Source organism: Bos indicus, chromosome 16 (genome assembly GCF_029378745.1).
Source record: "Bos indicus isolate NIAB-ARS_2022 breed Sahiwal x Tharparkar chromosome 16, NIAB-ARS_B.indTharparkar_mat_pri_1.0, whole genome shotgun sequence".
NCBI lineage: Eukaryota > Metazoa > Chordata > Mammalia > Artiodactyla > Bovidae > Bos > Bos indicus.
In genome coordinates, this window is record NC_091775.1 from 36,552,354 (window position 1) to 36,575,427 (window position 23,074).

Sequence of the window (23,074 nt, forward strand, 5' to 3'; positions counted from 1 at the left end):
TGAATTTTGTCAAAAGTCTTTTCTTTATCTATTGAGATGATCATGAGTTTTATTCTTCAATTTCTTAATGTGACGTGTTACCGTGATTGATTTACGGATATTTAACCATCCATTAATCCCCAGGGTAAATCCACTTGATCATGTTGTATGATCCTTTTAATGTATTTTTGAATTCAGTATGTTATAATTTTGCTTTTGTTATGCTGCTTTTAAAATTCTCTCTTTATCCTTTTTTTTTTTTTTCCATTTTATTTATAATGTGTCTCAAAGTGGAACTCTTTGCAAAGATTGGTCATGACCTTGTATGGCTTCTGGTATCTGGATGTCTGTTTCCTTTCCCAGGCTAGGGACATTTTTAGCTATTATTTCTTCAAGTAAGTTCTCTGCCCCTTTCTCTCTTTCTTCTTCTTATGGAACACCTATAATGCAACTATAGTACATGTCATGTTGTTCCAAAGGCCTCTTAAACTATCCCAATTTTTAAATATTACTTCTACTTTTATTCCCTTCAATTTGGGCTATTTGCACTACTGTGTTTTTCACTTTGCTGATTCCCTCATCTGTATCATCTAATTTACTGTTGATTCCTTATAATGTATTTTTTATTTCAGTTGTATTTTTCAGCTCTTTCTCTTCTTCTTTGTGTTTTATAACTGTTAGTTAAACTTTTCACTGTTGTACATTCTTCTCTCAAGTTTGTTGAGCATCTTTATGATCATCATTTGAACTCTTTATTGGGTAAATTGCTTTATCTCCACTTTGTTTAGTTTTTCTTCTGATGTTTTATCTTCTTCATTTGTGATATATTCCCCATCTCCTCATTTTGCCTTATTTTTCATGTTTTTTTGTATGTATTATGTAGATTGGTTACATTTCCTGTACTTGGGAAAGTGGCTTTACCTAGGAACTCTCCTAAAGGGCTCAGTAGCACATTATCCTCTGGTCACCAGAGCTGTATGCTCTAGGGGTGCCCCATATGTGAGTATGTCCTGAGCCCTTCTGTTGTGCCATGGCAAACTAATGTGTGAACACTGGTAGATGGTGCTTGCTCCCAGCCTGGTTGACTATCAGCTCCTGTCTCTAGTGGTGGCTTTCAGCCAGCTGGTTGGTGAGGTTGGGTTCTAGAGTAGCTGGCTATAGCATGCAGTGGCCCAGGGCTTGTGCTGACCTGCCGGTGGGCAGGTCCAGATCCTAGGGCAGCTGGATGCAGATCTGTTCCTGGCCTACTAGTGAAGTAGGCTGGTTCCTGGGGAAGCTGGCTGCATGGCTGGAGGAATCGTGGAGCTGGTGCTGACCTGCTGGTGGGCTGGTAACCCCCCTGGCACTAATAGGCTAGTAGGAGGATTCTAATGCACCAGCACCAATGTCCTCATGATTGAAGGAACTCCCCCAAATGGCTGCTGCCAGGATTTAATATATCCTCAGAGGGATTCCCAGTTGGCTCCTGCCTCTCAAAGAAGCTCTCTGAAGTGTCTGAGTGAGGCTGCTTTTCATTTACTGCCTCTGTGTTGGGACTCAGTGTACATATGATTTTTGTTTGCACCCTTTTACAGAGTCTCTGTTTCCTATAGGCCTCCCATTCTCCCATATGCAAGCCCCACTGGCTTTCAAAGTTGGATGTTCTGACGGCTTGTTTCTTGTTGCAAGGCCCCCCAGGCTATGGAGCCCAGTATGGGGCTTGAATTGCTTAATGCTTGGAGAAAATCTCTGCAACTGTGATTATTCTGTTTGTGGGTTGCCTGCTCAGGGGATATGAATCCTGACATACTGCATCTTCAACCCTCCTACCTATCTCATTGTGGTTACTTCATGCACCCTTTAGTTGTGGAAATCTTTTCTGTTAATCTTCATGTTGTGCTTATCAATAGTTGCTGTGTAAGTAGTTGTAATTTTGGTATGTCTATAGGAGGAAGTGGAGAAGGCAGTGGCACCCCACTCCAGTACTCTTGCCTGGAAAATCCCATGGACGGAGGAGCCTGGTAGGCTGCAGTCCATGGGGTTGCTAAAAGTCGGACACGACTGAGCGACTTCCCTTTCACTTTTCACTTTCACACATTGGAGAAGGAAATGGCAACCCACTCCAGTGTTCTTGCCTGGAGAATCCCAGGGATGGGGGAGCCTGGTGGGCTTCCATCTATGGGGTCACAAAGAGTCGGACACAACTGAAGCGACTTAGCAGCAGCAGCAGCATAGGAGGAAGTTAGCTCAGCGTCTTCCTACCCCATCATCTTGGCCACATGTCCTCTGCATTACAATTTTTACAACCTGTTACATTTCTACAGTGTATTACGATATAGAATATTTTGCTCATTTTTTTAATTTTAAAATTCCATTCTTATAAGCCAAATTATTGAAAAATTTTAATAATAAATCTAATGTTTAACCTTGAGATTGCTTGTATTCTGTAAAATTTTGGGCGGTATCTCTTATAAGCTTGTGTCAGTATATACCATAGTGTCCTACACTCATGCCAGTTGTATTTAGTTATTTAGCTGCTTATTTTTCCCTTTGATTAAAAAATTTTTGCTTGAGACTTTTATCTTAAGCAGGTGTTGTATTTTTGTTCCTAGCTGACAGGCTGTCAAAACTAATGAAGAGAGGGATTTTTTTTTCCTATCCAAAGCACAGACCTGGCCCTGTGCTTTCCACGAATGATTATTAAGTAAATACGTAAATGAACATTTTTCTGAGCTTCATTCTACACATGGAGATGGGAGAATCATTCAATGAAGTCCTTGTGCTATTTTGTAACAAAATATCTATGGATTTCTGCCTGAAAAATATTAGTCCACCCCAAATTATCCTCCTTCTTAATTTTTATATGAAACATATACAAGTAGAATATTTTCCATTGTCTGTAGGCTCTCAGGAAGGTTTGAATTGTATTTGTGAGAATTTTCTATTAGTGAAAAAGGGGGCAGAATCCTTGGCTTGTGAACAATGACCGTCCTTCAACAGGTCCATCATTAATAGACTGCTGCTTCTTTCTTTCCTTTTATTTAATCTAATATGTCACATTTTCTAGTTACGGTTGATAATAATGCTGCATTTGATTTGCTAAATTTTTGAGCATCATCTATTAACAGGATATGTAATGTGATTCAAGCTAGTATAATGAGCCAGACAAGTAAAAGAAAAAATGTCCTTCATTCTCTGCTTGGTTAATAAACATTTCTTTGCATTTTATTGTAAGATAGCTAGCAAAGGAAGTCAAAGTTTTTCTGTTTATTTAAGAGGAAAAAAAAACATCAGTGAAGTAACATTGTATGTTGGGTTTAATCAGCTCCAGCTTGTACATTTGTACTGCTCAGAATTGGAATCAAAATAAGTAGAAAAATGAGAGCTGTGATGTTATGAGAGATACATGGTATATCCTTAACCGTTTAGGTGTCCTTTTTCTTTTGAAATATTTTCCTACTCTGTGCCCAGTTCCCACATGTATGTCTAAAGAGACAGTCTCTACTTCATACTTACCAACCATTACCCGTCTTCTAGAACAATAATCCCTAACTATGGACCGGATACCATCAATGTCAACCAGCGTATCCTGGAAAAATATTAAAAATGCAAATTTTCAGGCCCTACTTCAGATCTACTGACTTGGAAACTCTGGGGGTCGGACCCAGCATCTCTTTTTATAAGGCTACCAGTAGATTCTGACACAGGCTCAAGTTTGAGAACTGTTGTTCTAGAAAGAGTGAAATATCATCTTTATTTTGGTGGTTAGATTCAAGTGAGTGAGCAGAGATCCAAATTCCTTTACTTTTCCAAATAAACATTTCATTTCTTTCACATGTGCTGAGTGTTTAGTTTAATTCAAGGATGAGTATGACTCATGAGTGACTCTGGAAAGGTGTTTTTAAGATACAGAGAGGAAAGTCTATAGGAGAAACACGTATTTTGCTTAAGTTTTCTTAAAAAAAGTGGATCTTGTTATTGGCGTGGACACATCATTCTTCAAACTGGCATTAATTCAGTTAATATTCCTTCTTAAATTGTTGCCATCTCTATCATGTTAGCCATGAAATTAAAAGACAGTTACTTCTTGGAAGGAAAGTTATGACCAACCTAGACATCATCTTAAAAAGCAGAGACATTACTTTGTCAACAAAGGTCCCTCTAGTCAAGGCTGTGGTTTTTCCAGTGGTCATGTATGGATGTGAAAGTTGGACTATAAAGAAAGCTAAGCACTGAAGAACTGATGCTTTTGAACTGTGGTGTTGGAGAAGACTCTTGAGAGTCCCTTGGACTGAAAGGAGATCCAACCAGTCCATCCTAAAGAAGATCAGTCCTGGGTGTTCACTGGAAGGACTGATGCTAAAGCTGAAACTCCAATACTTTGGCCACCTGATGCAAAGAGCTGACTCATTTGAAAAGACCCTGATTCTGGGAAAGATTAAGAGCAGGAGAAGGGGATGACAGAGGATGAGAGATTGGATGGCATCACTGACTCAATGGACATGGGTTTGGGTGGACTCCAGGAGTTGGTGATGGACAGGGAGGCCTGGCGTGCTGTGGTTCATGGGGTTGCAAAGAGTCGGACACAAGTGAGCTACTGAACTGAACTGGACTATCATGTTACAACCAGCTCTCCTTTCAGATCAGAATCATCCTGGCCTCCTGTTTTCTTTTACTTTGTAATTAGAAATCTTTTTTTCTATTATTTCATATTTAATTGCTATTAACACCTATCTCCAAGTGCAGGGGAAGGAGTTGTCATCTTTAGATTGTATTTGAAAGGAATATTAAAAAACAAAAAAATTCAATCCAAACCCTTAATGGTTCATTCAGGTAAGGAAATGGTGTTCAAGAAGGTTAAGTGGCTTGCAAATTTAGGATGTTTGGTGGTTTAACAGAGAATGTTTACTGCTGTTTGTTGTTAGCAATTCTATATCGTTAGGAAAAAGATTTTAGAGTTACTAAGAAATATGTATTTTTTGGCATGAAGTCATTACTGATTTTATCTTTGCCTTTTTCTTATTGTCTCCTTTCTTATTAATAGACATGAATAATTGAAAGCTTCCTACAGAATTTATAGAAGTAATTACTTGCTCATTACAACAAGTAAATGTTGCCAAGTAGAAGGGAGATTCATTCCAGGACTTTTTTGTGAGTCAAAATGATTCTGGTTCTTGAAAATGAGAATGAACAATGGTCCATAGTACAATTCAAAGCATCAGTAGAGAGCTTAGTGCTTTTTTTCTTTGTTGTTGTTAATCACTTAAAATGTGTAATTAACTCTCAAATTAATCCCTGGAAAATTAAAGGAGCATCTGGTGAAGTGCATTGCTTTGAATTTTTTTACTCAAAAGTGGTTACTAAGTGAATGCTTGCTGGGCTAGAAAAAATTGTAACCTCAGCCTCTTTTTCTTCTCATTTTTAAAGTCAGCCAAATAATGCTCATTCTAAATAGAAGTAATAGCTCCATCTATAGTAACCCTGATCACTCAGTTGGTAAAGAACCCACCTGCAATGCAGGAGACCCCGGTTTGATTCCTGGGTTGGGAAGATCCACTGGAGAAGGGATAGGGTACCCACTCCAATATTCTTGGGCTTTCCTGATGGCTCAGCTGATACAGAATCCACCTGCAATGTGGGAGACCTGGGTTTGGTCCCTGGGTTGGGAAGATCCCTGGAGAAGGGAAAGGCTACCCACTCCAGTATTCTGGCCTGGAGAATTCCATGGACTCTGTGGACTTTGTGTCCATGGGGTTGCAAAGAGTTGGACACCCATGGGGCCGCAAAGAGTTGGACACAACTGAGAAACTTTCACTGTCATGTAGTAACACTGATGATTTGAAGACTGTGTTCACTGAGCAGTGATAGCAATTTTCTGAGTTATAGTCTTGCCCTAGATTCAGAGAGATAGATCAGTAGTTATATACATCAAAAGCTTGTGATTCTAAAATACCTTGAAGGTACTCAGTTATGTCATTAATTTGATATAAAAGTAATGGATGAAAAGCAGTTTTAATAATATAAGATATCTGAGATGAACTTTGGTTGATTACCTAAGAGTTATTCCCCTGACCCCTGCTCACACACCCAATTTTATGTAGGCATTCATACTCACTCATGCTTTAGAGCAATACAAAGCATGCTTAAAAGGATCAGCATCACCTAGGAGCTTTTTGGAAATGCAAACTCATGAATCTGCATTTTAATAAGCTCTCCAGATAACTCCAGTGCATACTCAAGTTTGAGGACCACTGCTTTCTGGGTGGCTGATTATGTATATTCCATTCTCCTTGCCAGTGATGGGCTAATCAAATACATGTAACCAAATTCTGGCTAATTTGACCTAAAGAGATCTCCTTTATAGGGCTGCTGGGAACATTTCTTTGCTATTTGAAGGAAGCACAAGTAAGTGCTAGGTCCGTTTTGTTTGTATTTCAAGATGGAATATGAAATGTGATGCCACCTTATGATTATGAAGGTCACAAAGATGTAACCAGATCTCAAGCCACTCTATCTCAGGGCCTCTCATTTTGTGAGATTTTAAAACAGACAAAAATAATCTGTTATTTTACTGCTTAAAGAATTTTTGTTCAGTTTTTTTTTTTTTTTTTTGCCTGTTTGTTTCTGGTGGCCAGTAGCCAAGTGCACTTGAACACAGAAGTTATTTATGGCATTTTACAAATAAATCTTATGGTTGATTTCAGTGTTGAGACTGAGGGTGAAAAACTCAGCTCTTTTTTCAACTTCTGTTTTGAAAGTTCTTTTTCAAAGTGTTAGTTCAGTTTAGTTCAGTCGCTCAGTCCTGTCCGACTCTTTGCAACCCCATGAATCCCAGCACGTCAGGCCTCCCTGTCCATCACCAACTCCCGGAGTTCACCCAAACTCATTTCCATCGAGTCGGTGATGCCATCCAGCCATCTCATCCTCTGTCATCCCCTTCTCCTTCTGCCCCCAATCCCTCCCAGCATCAGAGTCTTTTCCAATGAGTCAACTCTTCGCATGAGGTGGCCAAAGTATTGGAGTTTCAGCTTTAGCATCAGTCCTTCCAATAAACATCCAAAACTGATTTCCTTTAGGATGGACTGGTTGGATCTCCTTACAGTCCAAGGGACTCTCAAGAGTCTTCTCCAACATCATCAATTCTTTGGCGCTCAGCTTTCTTCACAGTCCAACTCTCATATCCATACATGACCACTGGAAAAACCATAGCCTTGACTAGACGGACCTTTGTTGGCAAAGTAATGTCTCTGCTTTTGAATATGCTATCTAGGTTGGTCATAACTTTCCTTCCAAGGAGTAAGTGTCTTTTAATTTCATGGCTGCAATCACCATCTGCAGTGATTTTGGAGCCCCTAAAAATAAAGTCTGACACTGTTTCCACTGTTTCCCCATCTATTTCCCATGAAGTGATGGGACTGGATGCCATGATCTTCATTTTCTGAATGCTGAGCTTTAAGCCAACTTTTTCACTCTCCTCTTTCACTTTCATCAAGAGGCTTTTGAGTTCCTCTTCCCTTTCTGCCATAAGGGTGGTGTCATCTGCATATCTGAGGTTATTGATATTTCTCCCGGCAATCGTGATTCCAGCTTGTGTTTCTTCCAGCCCAGCATTTCTCATGATGTACTCTGTGTATAAGTTAAATAAGCAGGGTGACAATATACAGCCTTGACATACTCCTTTTCCTATTTAGAACCAGTCTGTTGTTCCATGTCCAGTTCTAACTGTTGCTTCCTGACCTGCATATAGGTTTCTCAAGAGGCAGATCAGGTGGTCTGGTATTCCCATCTCTTTCAGAATTTTCCACAGTTTATTGTGATCCACATATTCAAAGTGTTAGAAAAGTATAATTTTGATAAAGTTAAGTTTCCCCCTTCTCTGCAGTGTTAATTGGCACATAAATAGAAGCTGTCCTTCTGTCACTATTTCTTGGTATGAACATCAATACAATCATTTAGTTGTTTAAGCATTATTTAATTTGCCTTCTTTCTGGGCTTAAGACAGCATATAGGATAGAGGATGAAAATGTGAGCTGTATCCAAAACTGAAAAATCTTAATAGAGTTCCCACCCCTTTTGTAGAGTTCCCTACCTACTTCTCTGATGAGCTGCTTTATCCTTCTTCTTCTTATTATTCTGTATGTTCAAATAACATTTAAGTAGTCAGTTTTTGAGCAATTGCTTTGTGAAATAATTTTTAAATATTTTGTAGAGTTGTAGAACATTCATATATACTTACATAAATATTTGTGTTTTATAATTTGAATTTTTTGATATAGTGAAATCATTTCTGACCTTTTAGTAACATATCTCTCTATATTTCTATTTGAAGCTACAAATTTGTTTATCCTTATATATTTATGAAATATGTTAAATTTTTGCAGAGAAAAGTCTCTAAAACTATGTTTTTACATGCAGATGTATATATCTAGATACATGTTAGTACCACAGTTGGCAGTCTACCTTGTTCAAGTATTTACTTCTATTTTAAATTTAATTGATAAAATAGTATGGAAATTATTTTTAAATGGCTATTTGATCTTTACTACTCTACCTAGTTTAATACTGTACCATAATGCACATGGAGCTTCCCAGTGGCATCAGTGGTAAAGAACTCGCCTCCCAGTGCAAGAGACTTAAAAGTGTGGGTTCGATCTTTGAGTTGGGAAGATCCCATGGAGGAGGGCATGGCAACCCACTCCAGTACTCTTGCGAGGAGAATCCCATGGACAAAAGAGCCTGGCAGGCTACAGTCCATAGGGTTTCAAAGAGTCGGAGATGGCTGAAGTCAGACTTAGCACACATGTGTAGTACACTTAGTAGGCACTCAGCAAATATTTCTGGAGAGGAGGAAAGAAGGAAGAAAGGAAATAAAAATGGAAGGAAGAAAGGGAAGTGATAAGGGAAAAGAAAGGAGGGAAGTGAACAATAGAATGGCAATATGTTGGATTTAATCATATGCTTAGAATTCTGCAAGGTTGGTTTCCGTAGTTAGACAATGCTGTCACCAAGAGAAAAAAAAAAATCGACTCAGGGTTGCTAAAAAAGAATGAGCAATTTGAAAAGAAGGCATAATTATAGCCAACAGTTATGTGCTGTTTTTTTGTACCAGGCACTTTCCTAAGCTCTGTGGTAGGTGTATGGGGAGCTGGGGGTAGGAGGGTGTAAACTCATTTAATCCTCACAATAGCTCTGTGAGGTGGATACTATTATTTATCATTTCTATTTTTCAGATGCTGAGATTGAGGCGATAAGATGTTGACTAAGTTTCTCAAGATAGGAAACTACAATAGCAGATCTGTGATTTTTATCCAAACAGTTTTGCTCTAGAGCCTAGTTTGAACCTCCTGCTACACATACTACCCCAATGAGTACAAATGGTTGAAACCTCAGATTTTACCAATTTTGAGAGAAAGCACAAAATTTGAAAACTTTTTTCTTGGTGAGACGACATTGTCTCCTGGCCCTTGACTTGGGTTTTCAAAACTCCAGGTTCTAGCTGTTGTTCTGCCCTTTGCTGCCTGAAGGCCAGTTTTGGAGTCATTTACCCCACTTATGTCTCCTCTTCTCTCTCTCTGCACATTGAAAATAAGAGCATTTTTCCTTTGTTAGACAGCAACTGTGAGAAAATGTCTGAAGTTCATGTTCCAAAGAGGAACTGAGATCTATGTAGTAAAGGGGAATTAATATATGTCTTTCCCTTTATAAATTAAATGGGGTGTGTGTGTGTGTAAAACTCTTTGTCAACCTAGGCTGTTTCTATGCCAGCTCACAGTGCAGAGAACCTTCTATACTCAGAGCAGTAAATATGTATGTATTTATTATATTCTAAACACCTACTGTGTGTTTAAATTGGTTTTGAAAAATAGGATGATTGCTTTATTCTTTTTGCAGCTGGCATGAAAACTTTTCTTAAGTAGAGAATTGACTTGGTTGAGAATGCATGCTTGGAATAGAAGCTGAAGGCTGAGTGTGGGAGAAGAAGCTGATGTTCACGAGAGCCAAGGAGAAACACATGACTTTTCTGCAGAAGAAAGGAAGGATGAAGTCAGTGTGTGTGTGTGCGTGCACACACACATATGCACATGCATACATGCATCAGAAGTATTTGGATGAGGGAGAAGGAGGGACAGAGACCTAGAACAGCCTTCTCCATGTTATCTTCTCAAATACTGAGTGAATTCTAGAAAACCTTGAATTGATGTGAGTAGCATTCTTATGTCGGAGAAGGCGATGGCACCCCACTCCAGTACTCTTGCCTGGAGAATCCCAGGGACGGGGGAGCCTGGTGGGCTGCCGTCTATGGGGTCGCACAGAGTCGGACACGACTGAAGTGACTTAGCAGCAGCAGCAGCAGCATTCTTATGTAGAGCTATGTAATTGATCTTGAGCTCACTATATGCAGACATAGAATAATGACCCTCTGTCTGTGTAAATCTGAGCCAGGAAGAGATTAGCCGATATCCCAGAACAGCATAAAACTTCCTCATGTCATTCATTGGAAGGTCAAAAAAATTCTACATTAAACTCCAAGGACATAGCGTTCCACCTGACATCTAGATTGCGGTTCATGAAGCAAAATGGCAAGACCATGCCTCAAATATTTAAGATACCAAGAAACATTTTCCACCTAATATCTTTGTTTTTGTTGTTGTGTTTAGTCACTAACTCATGTCCGACTATTTGTGACCCCATGGACTGCAGCAATCCAGGCTCCTCTGTCCTTCAATATCTCCTGGAGTTTGCTCGGATTCATGTCCTTTCAATCAGTGATGCTGTCAACCATCTCATCCTCTGCTGCCCCCTTCTCCTTTTGCCTTCAATCTTTCCCAGCATCAGTGTCTTTTCCAATGAGTCAGCTCTTTGCATCAGATGGCCAAAAGTAATGGAATTTCAGTTTTAGCATCAGTCCCTTCCAGTGAATATTCAGGGTTCATTTCCTTTAAAGTTGAATGCTTTGATCTCCTTGTAGAGATCCAATGGACTCTCAAGAGTCTTCTCCAGCACCACAGTTCGAAAGCATCAATTCCTCCATGCTCAGCCTTCTTTATGGTCCAGCTCTAACATCTGTACAGACTACTGGAAAAACCATAGCTTTGTCTATATGGACCTTTGTCAGCAAAGTGATGTCCCTGCTTTTTAATACATTGTTTGTCATAGCTTTCCTTCCAAGGAGCAAGCATCTTTTAATTTCATGGCTGCAGTCGCCATCTGCAGTGATTATGGAGCTTAAGTAAATTAAAAAAATGTCTTGGAGAAAGACAAACCCTTTATTCTCTTTCTGAGTGTGGGGAACTTTCCTCCCCTTCAGCTCTCCTCACCTTTAGCTTCCCGCTATGATTTCTGATTCCTTTTTTGATTCCTCTTTTCTTTTTTCCCCCTTCTTTTGTCCTACCCAGTTGCAAGGAGATTTTTCTCATCCTTTTAGGTATTTGAAGTCTTCCTTCCACGAATGTTCAAAAGGAGCTCTGAGAGAATTGTTCCATTTGTGATGTGTTGTTGATGTACTTGTGAGAAGCAATGAATTCCACATCCTCTTATGCTGCCTCCTTGACTCCTCCTATAGTTGTGTTTTGGATGTCTTTTGGGGGATAGGTGATCTCAATATTTTCTCTTACTCTGCCACCTTGGTTGATCTCCTACAGCCTAATTTTTTACATACATAAGTACATCATGAAATGATTAACATAATCAGTTTAGTAAGCATCTATCTCATAGGTACAAAATTAAAGACAAAGCAAAAACTTTTCCTTTTGATGAGAGCTCTTCAATTCAGTTCAGTTCAGTTGCTCAGTCGTGTCCGACTCTTTGCGACCCCATGAATCGCAGCATGCCAGGCCTCCCTGTCCATCACCAACTCCCGGAGTTCACTCAGACTCATGTCCATCAAGTCAGTGATGCCATCCAGCCATCTCATCCTCTGTCGTCCTCTTCTCCTCCTGCCCCCAATCCCTCCCAGCATTAGAATCTTTTCCAATGAGCCAAGTCTTCACATGAGGTGGCCAAAGTACTGGAGTTTCGGCTTTAGCATCATTCCTTCCAAAGAAATCCTAGAGCTGATCTCCTTCAGAATGGACTGGTTGGATCTCCTTGCAGTCCAAGGGACTCTCATGAGTCTTCTCCAACACCACAGTTCAAAAGCATCAATTCTTCGGCACTCAGCCTTCTTCACAGTCCAACTCTAACATTCAACATGACCACAGGAAAAACCATAGCCTTGACTAGACGGACCTTTGTTGGCAAAGTGATGTCTCTGCTTTTGAATATGCTATCTAGGTTGGTCATAACTTTCCTTCCAAGGAGTAAGCGTCTTTTAATTTCATGGCTGCAGTCACCATCTGCAGTGATTTTGGAGCCCAGAAAAATAAAGTCTGACGCTGTTTCCACTGTTTCCCCATCTATTTCCCAGGATGTAAAATTACCCTGGAACACTGTTAATTTATGATACACACCATAGTGATTCGATATGACTTTATATTTCAAAATAATCACCATAAAAATCTAGTTACATGTCACTGTGCAAAAATATTATATAGTTATTGACTGTGTGTCCCACACTGTACATTTCATACTCCTGACTCATTTATTTTGCAACTAGATGTTTGTACCTCTTAATTTCCTCACCTATTTCTTTTTCCCTCTACTCTCCTCCACCTGTATGTTCTCTGTATCTATAATTCTCCTTCTGATTTATTATGTTTGTTTATTTGCTTTGTTTTTAAAATTCCACATTTACATGAAATTATACCTGACATCCATGCTTTAACTATAAAATAATAGACACAGATGTTCTAGGAGGAAGTAAGGCAAACTATTTTTTTTTATCATGAAATTATTGTGTATTGTTGTCGGAAGAAAGCAGCTAGGAGTTCTGAATTCCTTGGCATGAGAATTTTGTTTTCAAGGGGGAAAAAATCAAAGTATGGGTGATATAAAAGAAATGTTTATTGGATGAGAAGTTATATATTTCATGTCTAGTTTTGGACCTAATTTGTATAGGAATTTTGTATTAGCTTGATTATTATGTATCCTAGTTTCTCTTTTAAGAGTAGAGTTGAGTGAGTGAAGAGCTGCACTAAACTCGGTGTAGAGAGCTTATTTTGGTAGACATATCAGTTATTAAGAAGTGATTTTTGCCAAATCCCCATCTCCAACCTTCTACATGTAAAGGGTGAATCAGAAAAGTCACATGGAATTTTCCCTTATTTATAGCTAACTGTTCAGTAGGTTGGAAACATTAATATGTCTGTTCAAATGCTTTTGAAAAAATAAAACCCATTTTTGCCTTGTAATGCCTGAATTGGTAGCACTACGACAGATAAAAGAGGAATTTTTCCCCCTTTGATTTCTACAATTTACTTATTGATCTGAGAAGAATTCTAAGAAACTGAACTTTAAAAATCATTTTATGAAATAAGTAAACCAAGGAATTCATGTAGAGAAGATCAACATCAGCAGCAGCAAAAACCAATTTAAAACTTTGAAAAACATGAAATATAAGGCAGATAGCCAAATCATCATATTTTTATTTTTAGAGTGTGCCTCTGAAGTAGGTAAACCTTCATCATTAGCATGAGTATGCTTTTGTCCATTTAAAGTGCTTTTGATTTACCTTCCGGTTATAATCCTTAATTTTTTTTTCAAAATGGGAGCCACAGACAGAGTATTCATTCTTATGCTAAGCAGGCTGGATTAACCTAGGCTAGACAGTAATCATATATCTGGTGGTGGTGATCATAAGACATTGTTTTGGTCATTCTTGTAACAACAATAGTGAAATCATTCCTGTAGCCCTTCTACCCACACTTAATCTAAAGCCCTCATTTTTTTCTCTGCAGAAACAGAACATAGCTAGTGCTCGTGACTCCACAAATAACACGCCATGCACTGACAGGTCTCGTCTGGAACAGAACTCTCAACCAGGATTTTCTGAGAATATTAAACCCTAATTGCCTGAGGGTTCCATTTTATGTAAAAAGTTAACTGCTATACTATCAGAATGCCACTGCCCCACTACCAACTTTGAGAGAATTCAGAAAATAATCACTAATAGCATATTTTGAAGGGCTTAATTTTCTTACGGAATCCCTGATGGGAAAGGAGCCTGGGCAGAATATTACTTCCTCTGCCATTGTCTTTTGCAATTTTTGTGAAGGAACGAATAGTCCAACCTAGGAGAACCTATGTATCAATGAAACCACTGGATAAACTTTTTTTTATAGTCCTTAAAAAGGATCTCACATCTCTGACTCCTGAGCCCTGACAAGAATGTTCAGATTCTAGGTCTCCAGGCATATAGATGGGCAAAGAACTGCCTGGTGCTTCCAGGCTGGGAAAAAACACAACACATAGTGAGCACAGAGTGGGACACGACTGAAGCGACGCAGCAGCAGCAGCAGCAGCAGTGAACACAGATCTTGTCTTGTCTACCTAACTCAGAAAGTTTGCCATAGTTTTCTACTTGATCAATGCTGCAAGTACACTTGTCTCTTAAATTTCGTTCTCAGTGCACCTTCCTTTCTGGTCTTAAAAATCTCTTGACGGTTTTCTGTATCTGAAGTCTTCTTGGTAGTGATGAGACTTAGGGAAATTAACCTCATATTTACAGCTCTAGCTGGTCTGCTGGTTTTTCAAGTAGTCATGTATGGATGGGAGAGTTGGAGCATAAAGAAAGCTGAGCACTGAAGAATTGATGCTCTTAAACTGTGGTGTTGGAGAGGACTCTTGAGAGTACCTTGGACTGCAAGAAGATCCAACCAGTCAATGCTAAAGGAAATCAATGCTGAATATTCATTGGAAAGACTGATGCTGAAGCTGAAGCTCTATTTCAATACTTTGGCTCCCTGATACGAAGACCCAACTCATTAGAAAAGACCCTGATGTTGGGAAAGATTGAAAGCACGAAGAGAAGGCAATTACAGAGGACAAGATGGTTGGATGGCATCACTGACTCAAAGATAATACTGGAAATATTATGGTTTAAGGTCTTTCATTTAAATCTTTAATTCATTTTGAGTTTATTTTTGTGCTTGGTGTGAGAGAGTAGTTCAGTTTGATTCCTTTGCATGTAACTGTCTAGTTTTCCCAACAGTGGCCTTGTTGAAGAGGTTGTCTCTTCCTCACTGTATATCCTTGCATCCTTCCCCATAGATTAATTCCCCTATAATTGTGGTATAGTCTCTGTGCTCTCTATTTTGTTCTAGTGATCTATGTGACTTGTTTTGTCCCAGCACCATACTGTTTTGATGCCTGTAGTTTTGTGGTACAGTTTGAAATTAGGAAATGTGATACCTTCAGCTTTGTTCTTCTTTCTAAAACTTATTTCGGCTTTTATGGGTCTTCTGTGTTTCCATACAAATGTTAGAATTATTTGTTCTAGTTCTGTGAAAAATACAGTGTGTATTTTGATAGAGCTTGCATTGAAGCTGTAGATTAATTTGGGTAGTATGGTATTTTAGCAGTATTTGTTCTTCCAATCCAAGACTGTGGTATATCTTTCCATCTGTTTATGTTTTCATTTCCTTCATCAGCATCTTACAGTTTTCCATGTTCAGGTCTTTTACCTCCTTAGATTTATCCCTATATGTTTTATATTTTGCTGCAATTGTAAATGGGATAGTTTTCTTAATTTCTGTCTCTGATAGTTTGTTGTAAATTGGTAGAAATGCAATAGACTTCTATATATTTATTTTAAATCTTGCATCTTTCCCCAGTTCATTGATGAGTTCTAATTTTTTTTTTTCAGTGACATTTTTAGGATTTTCTGGGTAATCTGTTACTTGAAAATAACAGTTTTACTTCTTTTCCAGTTGGAATTCCTCTTTTTTCTTGATTGCTGTGTCTAGGACTTCTAATACTATGGTGAATAAAAGTAGTGAGAGTTGGCATCCTTTTCCTGTTTTGATCTTACAGGAAAGAAGTTCTTTTCATCCTTGAATATGATGTTGGCTGTGGGTTTGTTATTGTTGTTGTTGTCCAGTCACCCATTCTTGTCTGACTCTTTCTGACCCCATGGAATGTGGCACACCAGGCCTCTCTGTCCCTCACCATCTCCCGAAGTTTGCCCAAGTTCATGTCCATCACATCGGTGATGCCATCCAGCCATCTCATCCTCTGATGCACTCTTCTCCTTCTGCCCTCAATCTTTCCCAGCATCAGGGACATTCCAATGAGTCAGCTCTTTGCATCAGATAACAAAATACTGGATCTTCAACTTCAGCATCAGTCCTTCTAATGAGTATTCAGGGTTGATTTCCCTTAAAATTGACATGTTTTGATATCCTTGCTGTCCAAAGGACTCTCAGGAGTCTTCTCCAGTACCATAGTTTGAAGACATCAATTCTTCAACCCTCTGCCTTCTGTACCATCCAGCTCTCACAACCACATGTGACCACTTATGTGGGTTTGTCATATGTGGTCTTTATTATGTGAGGTTTGTTTCTGTTATACTCACTTTGTTGAGTTTTGTTTTAAATCATATATAGATATTTAATTTTGTAAAATGCTTCTTTCTGTATCTGTTGAGATGTTCATATAATTTTTATTCTTTAATTTGTTAGTGTACTGTATCACATTAATTTACAGATATTGCACCATTGTTGATTCAGTTCAGTTCAATACAGTTGCTCAGTTCAGTTCAGTTCAGTTCAGCCACTCAGTTGTGTCTGACTCTTTGCGACCCCATGAATCGCAGCACGCCAGGCCTCCCTGTCCATCACCAACTCTCAGAGTTCACTCAGACTCACGTCCATCGAGTCAGTGATGCCATTCAGCCATCTCATGCTCTGTTGTCCCCTTCTCCTCCTGCCCCCAATCCCTCCCAGCACCACAGTCTTTTCCAATGAGTCAACTCTTCGCAGGAGGTGGCCAAAGTATTGGAGTTTCAGCTTCAGCATCATTCCTTCCAAAGAAATCCCAGGGCTGATCTCCTTCAGAATGGACTGGATCTCCTTGGATCTCCTTGCAGTCCAAGGGACTCTCAAGAGTCTTCTCCAACACCACAGTTCAAAATCATCAATTCTTCGGTGCTCAGCCTTCTTCACAGTCCAACTCTCACATCCATACGTGACCACAGGAAAAACCATAGCCTTGACTAGACGGACCTTTGTTGGCAACGTAATGTCTCTGCTTTTGGATATGCTGTCTAGGTTGGTCATAACTTTGCTTCCAAGGACTAAGCGTCTTTTAATTTCGTGGCTGCAGTCACCATCTGCAGTGATTTTGGAGCCCCAAAAAATAAAGTCTGACACTGTTTCCACTGTTTCCCCATCTATTTCCCATGAAATGATGGGACCGGATGCCATGATCTTCATTTTCTGAATGTTCAGCTTTAAGCCAACTTTTTCACTCTCCACTTTCACTTTCATCAAGAGGCTTTTTAGTTCCTCTTCCCTTTCTGCCATAAGGGTGGTGTCATCTGCATATCTGAGGTTATTGATATTTCTCCCGGCAATCTTGATTCCAGCTTGTGTTTCTTCCAGTCCGGTGTTTCTCATGATGTACTCTGTATATAAGTTAAATAAGCAGGGTGACAATATACAGCCTTGACGTACTCCTTTTCCTATTTGGAACCAGTCTGTTGTTCCATGTCTAGTTCTAACTGTTGCTTCTTGACCTGAATACAGATTTCTCAAGAGGCAGGTCAGTCATGTTCAACTCTTTGTGACCCCATGGACAACAGTACATTTGGCTTCCCTGTCTATCACCAACTCCTGGCACCTGCTCAAACTCATGTCCATTGAGTCAGTGATGCCATCCAACCATCTCATTCTCTGTCGTCCCCTTCTCCTCCTGCCTTCAATCTTTCCCAGCATCAGGGTCTTTGCCAATGAGTCGTTTCTTTGCATCAGGTGGCCAGAGTATTGTAGCTTCAGCTTCAGCATCAGTCCTCCCAATGAATATTCAGGACTGATTTCCTGTAGGATTGACTGGTTCAATCTCCTTTCAGTCCAAGGGACTCTCAAAAGTCTTCTCCAACACCACAGTTCAAAAGTATCGATTCTTGGGTGCTCAGCTTTCTTTATGGTCCAACTCTCATATCCATACATGACTACTGGAAAAACCACAGCTTTGACAATATGTAACTTTGTTGGTCGGAGAAGGCAATGTCTCTGCTTTTTAAATATGCTATCTAGGTTTGTCATAGCTTTTCTTTCAAAGAGCAAGCATCTTTTAATTTTGTGGCTGCAGTCACCATCTGCAGTGATTTTGGAGTCCCTGAATATAAAGTCTGTTACTGTTTCCATTGTTTCCCCATCTGTTTGCCAAGAAGTGATGAGATGGGATGCTATGATCTTTGTTTTTTGAATGTTGAGTTTTAAGCCAGCTTTTTCACTCTCCTCTTTCACTTCCATCAAGAGACTCTTTAGTTCTTCTTCGCTTTTTGCCATAAGGGTGGTGTCATCTGCATATCTGAGGTTATTGATATTTCTCCTAGCAATATTGATTCCAGCTTGTCTTTCATCTAGCCCAGTATTTCATATGATGTACTCTGCATATAAGATAAATAAACAGGGTGACAATATACAGCCTTGACATACTCTTTTCCCAATTTGGAGCCAGTCCATTGTTCCATGTCCAGTTCTAACTGTTGCTTCTTGACCTGCATACGGATTTCTCAGGAGGCAGATAAGGTGGTCTGGTATTTCCATCTCTTGAATTTTCCACACTTTGTTGTGATCCACACAGTCAAAGGCTTTGGCATAGTCAATACAGCAGAAGTAGATGTTTTTCTGAAATTCTCTTGTTTTTTATATGATCCAACAGATGTTTGAAATTTGATCTCTGGTTCCTCTGCCTTTTCTAAATTCAGCTTGAGCATCTGTAAGTTCTTGGTTCACATACTGTTGAAGCCTGGCTTGGAGAATTTTGAGCATTACTTTGCTAGAGCATGAGATGAGTGCAATTGCTTGGTAGTTGGAACATTCTTTGGCATTGCCTTTCTTTGGGAAATACAGATAGATAGGTAGATATATAGATGCATATATACATGTCTTATTTGAAAGGTAGGACATCTGAGTCTTTAAATTAAAGGTATTAAGTTAAATTAAAGGTATGACATCTGAGGCCTTAAATTAAATCATCTCAAAGGATTTTATCATTTATTAAAGTTACTTTTTTAGTCTCTTCCTATCTAGCTTGCTCTTTAGTTTGTCTGCTCTTATTTTCTAATCTTATAATGAGAATGCTGGTGATCAAGCATGTTAAAACCTGCTTATTTTAAAAATAGACTCTGAGTGAATGCTTAAATGAGTTTAGAATGATTTTTTATTATATGTGGCCTTTGTGACTGATCTTAGCTTTTAAAAACTAGATTGAATTTATCTTTGTTTGCTCTTTCTATTTCATGATAAAGTTCATGCATAGATCATATCTGAATTAAGATAAAAACAGATGAATTCATTTTGGTCATCACATTTTCAATCTGGAATACAAATCCTGTTTTTACATGGATTTTTAAACTTTTTCCTCCTGTGGAAATTATGGCTCAAAAAATGGAAGATTTTAAAATACAACCACATAGGTTACTCTTAATTCCCACATTCATAACCTTGGTCCTTTGAAATTCAACAGACTGAGAAGCAGACCTTAATTCCACACCCAAGACCAGAGGTGATGATTGTCACATGCTGGGGAGCTGAATTGATTAAAGTGAGAGTCAGAGAGGTTTCCATGTCCATCATAGGTGGCCGGGTTTAAACTAGTAAGCTAATCATACAAAGGTTTACAGGCTGATATTAGGTAAAGCAAAGCAGCTTATTTGTCACTTCTGAACATTGTGTCAGATGAATGAAGGACAAACAACAACAAAATAAAAGTTATAAAAGTGGATCTTTTTCATGATTCTGTAATTGGATGAAATATATTTACTACATGTGAAGAATTGAATATGTTGGTGTGTTTGGGGGGTCTGATCTTAGAAAAAAGACTTCCTTTCCTATCTGAATTCAGAACCCATTGAAACTCACAACCAGAAAGTAAAGCAGTTAGAGATCACAGTAGCACCTTGATTGCTGACAAAGCTATTATATTGAAGAGTATTTGTGAACACGGGAGACTTAATCCTAAAACCTAGTACCTAACTGACTAGTCACCCACTGGGGTGGGCCTCTCTAAATCAGCAGATTTGGATAGGGGCTTCCCCACAGGAAAGCGATGGGCCCAATAGGCCAATTTCTCTTTACCAATCCTCTACCTAAGTCAGCCTAGATCCCCAGAGTGGAGTTAATTGGGGAACAGAGAGAGGCAAGAGAATTCAGCTAATGGTGCTGCTTTCACATGGAAAAGGGACATAAGGAGTGGAAAATATACATCGCTAAGTATCAGGGGTGTTTATAGACATCTGAAGTCCAATATTTGTTGTCTGCCCATGTATGGTGCTTTGTATATGCTAGCTTGTTTAGTAAATTACCCCTTTTGCCCCAACCCAATCCTACAAATATTGTGAAAGAGTAATTATAAATATCATTATATGCATTTTATACATGAGAAAATGAAGCCTTAGAGAACTTACTTAGCTTGTTCAGAGAGTCATAAATGATAATAAGATCTTATATCCATTCTTCCCACATCTCAGTTTCTCATGTTAATAAACCTGAAAATACTTACCCAGGCAAGTAAGATTTCTTCATTGAATATTGTTCTGAAGTTGTATTGGTTGATAATTGATGGATAAAACAATTCGACATTGAGGGGAAGAATGGGGGGAAGGGATATTTAGGGAGTTTGGATGGACATATATATACTGCTATATTTTAAATGGATAACTAAGAAGGACCTACTGTATAGCACATGGAACTCTTCTCAATGTTATGTGGTAGCCTGGATGGGAGGGGAGTTTGGGGGAGAATGGATACATGTATATGTATGGCTGAATCCCTTTGCCACTTACCCTAAACTATCACAACATTGTTAATTTACTACACTCCAATATAAAATAAAACTTTTTTTAATGTTTTATTTTGAGTAATTTTAGATTCACAGAAAGGGATGCAAAAATAGTACAGAAAGTTCTATGTCCTTTACTCAGTTTCCTCTAATTCCAGCATCTTATATATTTATAGCATAATTTTCAAAAATGGGAAATTGATATTGGTACTACACTATTAATGAAACCTTACTCAAATTTTGCCATTGTTTTCAATATTGCCTGAATTTTTTTGAAGGCAGCAAGTGTATTATATTCATTTTCACATCCATAGTGCCTTCTGTAAGTCTGGTCTAGAATCCAGCATCAGTAATTTTGTTGTTGTTTAGTCGCTAAGTCATCTGTCCATGGACTTCCTAGGCAAGAATACTGGAGTGAGTTGCCATTTCCTTCTTCAGGGGATCTTCCTGACCCAGAGATTGAACCCGCATTTCCTGTGTCTCCTGCATTGGCAGATGGGTTCTTTACCACTAAGCCATTTATAGGGTCATAAATGAATAGATTTTGAGATTCATAGTGTTCATACAACGTATGTATGTGTATATATATGTGCCATAGGTTTAGAAGCACATACAAAAGTCAGAAGCTGTGATTTGAATGAATGTTATTTATAACTAAATTTCATATTAGACTTGGTAAAGCAAAGCCCTTTAAAACTGAAAAATTTTCAGAAACAGAAGAGAATGTACTAATCAAATTGAAAGAAAAATACATACCTTAGAAGGTAGTAAATAGGCAAAAGCTATCATGTGACATTTATTTTATTAATTGTGTACATGTGTGTTGGTGCATGTACATTTCATATCTCACTTTAGTAAATGCCTGAACAAGAGAAGCAACAGTTGCTGGCAATTAGTCCTGTATTTCTAGGCAGATCACAGGTTGTAGGCGTTAATATTAAATTAAATAATAGAAACTCTCTTATTTGAAGAGGAAATCCAAGCTGATGCTTTTAAGTCTTCTATTTTCTTTTGTACTGAGCTTAAGAGCTAGCACTAATGAAATGTGGATCTTATCATCACAATATTTTCTATCATTTATAACCAAAGAATATGAAAACAGGAGAGAGGTAATATTCTAAGCACAAAATTATTCTTAAGCTTAGTGGACTCAAAAATAGCCACCTTTCTGTTTTATCAATCACCTTTTAACCAAACTGAAAATATTTATATGATAAAGTGTAGAAAGACAAAAACATGGCATTATTCTTAGCTAAGCAAAACAGATATACAAAATTCTTATGAGAACTATTTTTTTTCTCAAAAAGTTCAACTTTTAAAATGCTTTAATTAGTAATGGTGAAAGTGGGCACCCTTGTCTTGTTCCTGACTTTAGAGGAAATGCTTTCAATTTTTCACCATTGAGGATAATGTTTGCTGTGGGTTTGTCATATATAGCTTTTATTATGTTGAGGTATGTTCCTTCTATTCCTGCTTTCTGAAGAGTTCTTATCATAAATGGATGTTGAATTTTGTCAAAGGCTTTCTCTGCATCTATTGAGATAATCATATGGTTTTTGTTTTTCAATTTGTTAATGTGGTGTATTACATTGATTGATTTGTGGATATTGAAGAATCCTTGCATCCCTGGGATAAAGCCCACTTGGTCATGGTGTATGATCTTTTTAATGTATTGTTGGATTCTGATTGCTAGAATTTTGTTAAGGATTTTTGCATCTATGTTCATCAGTGATATTGGCCTGTAGTTTTCTTTTTTTGTGGGATCTTTGTCAGGTTTTGGTATTAGGGTGATGGTGGCCTCATAGAATGAGTTTGGAAGTTTACCTTCCTCTGCCCAGCAATCCCACTGCTGGGCATACACACTGAGGAAACCAGAAGGGAAAGAGACACGTGTACCCCAATGTTCATCACAGCACTGTTTATAATAGCCAGAACATGGAAGCAACCTAGATGCCCATCAGCAGATGAATGGATAAGAAAGCTGTGGTATTACTCAGCCATTAAAAAGAATACATTTGAATCTGTTCTAATGAGATGGATGAAACTGGAACCTATTATACAGAGTGAAGTAAGCCAGAAAGAAAAACACCAATACAGTATACTAACGCATATATATGGAATTTAGAAAGATGGTAACAATAACCCTGTGTACGAGACAGCAAAAGAGACACCGATGTATAGATCAGTCTTATGGACTCTGTGGGAGAGGGAGAGGGTGGGGAGATTTGGGAGA

General features: G+C 38.5%; 1 protein-coding gene across 5 annotated transcripts in view; it reads left to right on the forward strand.

Moving 5' to 3' along the window:
- The window catches only part of RGS7 (regulator of G protein signaling 7), a 487,100-nt gene that overhangs the window by 257,971 nt on the left and 206,055 nt on the right, over positions 1 to 23,074 (forward strand). The gene's annotated exons all lie outside the window — the stretch shown is intronic.